Genomic DNA, 4356 nt, shown 5'->3' on the forward strand with positions numbered 1-4356 from the left:
TTGTGACTCGACTTGAGTGGAGTAAAAACTATAAAAGTGAGATTAACTTGTGGAACCGTGTGCGGCCGAACCGTGTACATGTACAACCCTGCTACGCATCATATCACGGTAACGTACTTCGTACATCGATATTCTATCATTATTGCATGAGGAACCCCTTGTTTCGATGGTTTTAAGATATGAGACCATTTTACGCTACCTACGACAATGTTCTATCTGAACTAACTGTATTGAGTGTATCTGTCGATTGAGAATTCACTACCAGGACAGCAGCGGGCGTAAGGTCAAGTCACAGGTACAGCGCAACCCATAATATTTGTTTAGCTACTATTGTACTTCAGGCACAGCTAGTCCGCCAATCTGCTGCACGGTGCCCCGAGTGATGTGGTGTTTATCCACCTTACGTCATACACAAAGCGCGCCATGTGTCTTATTTACTCCAGCCGAATCATAGGTGAACCGCCGCGTCACATCACCCTGTCCCGCAATTATCGGACTTTTCTAACCCTCGTCTTACACTGACATGCCTGCTTCCGCCTGGTCGTAGTGACTATTGCATTGAATTTGTATTTTACTTCCGCGTTTATTCTGTAGCTTACATATCGCTTCTAGGCTTAGTAATCATTTTAATTGTTTGTATCTCGTGATACCATCGCAAGCTTATTTCAGCCGCGAAAGATATCCACCCAGACGATCGGTACGCCGCTGCTTGAGGTTGACTCCGGACGCTCAGAACACCAGGACAATGAGGACATTGTATTACGATCATTCTATCCGCGAATATCGCGCTAACACAGCGTCCGCCCACCAACTGCAGTAAACAGCTCGCACACAAAATTTACGATGCTACTATATTTCAACAACCAATTTCAGCAATCAACTTCGACGTCGAACTCAACCGACATGTCACGAACAAGTAACGCATCATATCTGATACCAGCAAGGCACGGCAAAGGAGTAGCACACCCATCGCCACTGTACCTCTTATGCGTGAATCGCCGCGAATATTTTGGACCACTGTCAAACGTGGTCTGAGATTCACACAGACTTTACCCGATGCATCCACAAGCACGCAGCAATCACGCCACCGCGCTCGTACCCGGACGCCCAAATGGGTAAAATCCCAATTGTACGGCTCAATACCGGCATCTCACGGCACGTACGGATCCAATATTTGTAGAATGTAAACATTTGTACTCAGCGATTATTAGCTGTTCTGAAAATACTTCTGCTCCTTACGCGCGATTAATGGAAATCTAGCATCACCTCGCGTGGTGATTTTCATATTAGGATTAATTTATATTTTTTTCTTTCTATTCTAATTTTTAAAGGCTAATAGCGTACATTATAATATAAAACACACTGGTTACCGCCACTAATTAGGCATAACTGCATGTTTTGGCATCCCTTTTTCGGTTAACATTTTGTTTTATATTTCGTCTTCCTTCGTGGCAGATACCAAATATAATATTTTCTCTACGTTATGGCCCTTCCGTTTCACCTATTTCCCCTCCTTCCGCCGGTCCCCTTAATGCCACGGTTCATAAGCAGGGGTCCAGGGCCCCCTTGGGGGTATGAAGCACCAAAGTAGGTGTATACGAGATGCAGTGTGCAATTATACGTTATTTCATTACGCACATTATTTTGCAAATTAACATAAAGTAGAATATTATTGACCTAATTTCTACAACTCGAAATTTTATTCACGCTTCGCGCGATTCCGTTTCAAGAGCATTCTTACTTTAAATTTGGGTATATGTCATACTCTCCGACAAAATAATGGTAGGCTGATAATAAAAAATACAACATAAGTTGCAGAAATGAGTCTAGACCAGTGGTTCCCAACGTGGGCGATATCGCCCCCCAGGGGGCGATTTGACGGTTCAGGGGGGGGGCGAAAATAGCCAAGGGGGCGATAGGGGGGCGATGGCGCGTTGTAATGGCTTTGGCGTCCATGACCGTAACTGCCACACCCAAACCCCCAATTTGGATGGGGGCCCGAGCTCGAAGGAGGCCCACAATTTTTTCGTGGCCCACAATTAATCATAGAGTATTATTTTGGAAATTTACGCCACTTTTTTAGAAAATTTTCGCGCTGCGCGCCATTTCGTGGTGACATGTTTCCTGCTTATTGGATACCCTTCCTCCAAGAAACAATACACATGAGTTATAGAAATGGGCATCTCGGCGTCAGCCATTATCACACCATGACGCACCAAGACATATGAAGTTTCAGGCCAGGTAACATGCGACTCCGAGAAGTGTGCCAGAACGAGAAAACCTTGGCGGAAAAGGACTGCCTTTATATGCTGACCGACTTCGATATAGATACGATATACCTATATATTTAATTATCCATAGGCGCCTAAATGGCTGGTGCCAAATGTTCCTGTCCTGGCCAATCAGAACCCCACAATAAATGCCATCTAGCAAAGAAAAATTAATTGCCAGTGCAGAAATACCAATTTGAAATCATGTGCGTCTTTCAGTTTAGTACGTACGGCGATTTGAATATCTTTCGACATAGCAGATAGGCCACGAAATTTCATTACGTAACGAATTCATTATACCCACGGTTCCGCCCGAATATGTTCAATTATTATTTACGGGCCCTACATTTTCCAAGACACCTCACTCAGCTTCACCGGTAAATCTGAATACATGAGCAGAGAGAGAGGATGAAAATTGACAACAATATATATGCTATTCCCGATCATATTGACTGATTCAATCATGAATGATCGAAATCGAGATCGAGTTAGGCCGACTAACTAAAGTGTCCAACAATTTGTGCTGAGAAGTAGCGGTAAAGAGTTATCGGAGTTAGGTATGAGGGGTTCAGAAGTTTGCTTTATCGCCCTATGGAGGGGGGAAAGGCCAGCGTATTGGGGGGCTGACGAAGTGCTGTAACGGTCCTTTGGGAATCAAGTCGAAGAAATCACTTTTCTTGTTAGTCAACCAAAATTTAGCTGGAAAAGTGTAATTTCGAGGTCGAGCCGAAAAGTTGACCTTTTTTCTTAGTCAACTCGCCGGTGATTTCAGTCTGTATGCCAATTTTTTGGTTCCCAATATTTGGGGGGCGATTATCGGCGTGGAGTTGGAAAAGGGGGCGATGAGTCGAAAAAGGTTGGGAACCACTGGTCTAGACTTTTTCGCAATTATGAGAGAATAGTGCCTTGAGGTTGTTAGGATGCTTTAGTCGAGGGGTGTGACACCTGCTGGGGTGGAACTATCACACTTCCGCAATCCGTCGCTGGCCGTAACTTCCACCCCATAACACGGCAAGACCTGTGACATTTCGGTGCACCGGTGATTTACACTTGGACCCTAAAATCACAGCACATCGGCGAATCCTTCGATATTAATATCCCCAGTCGCTGAAATGTCTCATCTGCTGTATCTGTCAACCCGAGTCGGTCTGCTGTCGTATCTCCAAGTCAATGCGGAATAGATAACACCTATCTCCTGTCTACACGTATATTCCATCAGGGCGGTTCGGGCAGCAATTACGCAATCTATATACAAAATTTAAGATTTGTTTTGTTATGAGTATCTCCCACGGATTATAACAACCGTTACAGGAAGATTCTTCGCTTTATGGGAACGTTATATACACAATGGCACCACGCAATGGGAAATATGAGCCTATACATAAATCAATAAAGATCTATATAACAGTGTTGACATGAAAATTATTCTTTTGTTATTAGAGGCTGCCAACCTATTTATCTCGATAAAATTTTGCTTGATCATGTAATATCATGAAGTAGATGATACTCCTGATGTCCTGAACTGTGTATATAGCATTAAGTTCATCGGTCCAGTATGTCCGAGCCCCCGAACGTAGGTTTGAAACCGAAAAAAAAACTTAGGGTTAATACAAAAATTGCAACTACAACTTGGACGCGACATGCAGAATCTTTGTAAACATTCCTCATAAACTCGGATAACGTGTGCATCTCCGGAATTTTCATTGATAATAATCGTGAATACCTTACGTCATGGTTGTCAAGCATACGGCCCGCGACGCAATTCTTAAAATTGCTGTACTATCCAGCACATTTCTAACAAATGTTTAAATTTTTAGTCCGAAATATTTTCAATAAATTATCCCTCAAGCCAGCAAATGTCGAATATGTTCGTAGGCCACATTATAGCCACCCGACAGTGATGTTGCGGTTACACTGTAGTCACCATCGGCGACAAGTCGCTGCCATTGACACCCAATTCCGAGAAGGCAGGAACGTGCACAGTGCGTTCACAGTTAGAAACCGGTATATGAAGGTTACATGGAGAATATAATTATGAGACACAAATATATAATTTAAATATATGTGGTCGCACTCCTTTTTCGCT

This window comes from Botryllus schlosseri, chromosome 2 (assembly GCF_051294905.1).
Source record: "Botryllus schlosseri isolate E-star chromosome 2, Bs_hap1, whole genome shotgun sequence".
Classification (NCBI taxonomy): domain Eukaryota; kingdom Metazoa; phylum Chordata; class Ascidiacea; order Stolidobranchia; family Styelidae; genus Botryllus; species Botryllus schlosseri.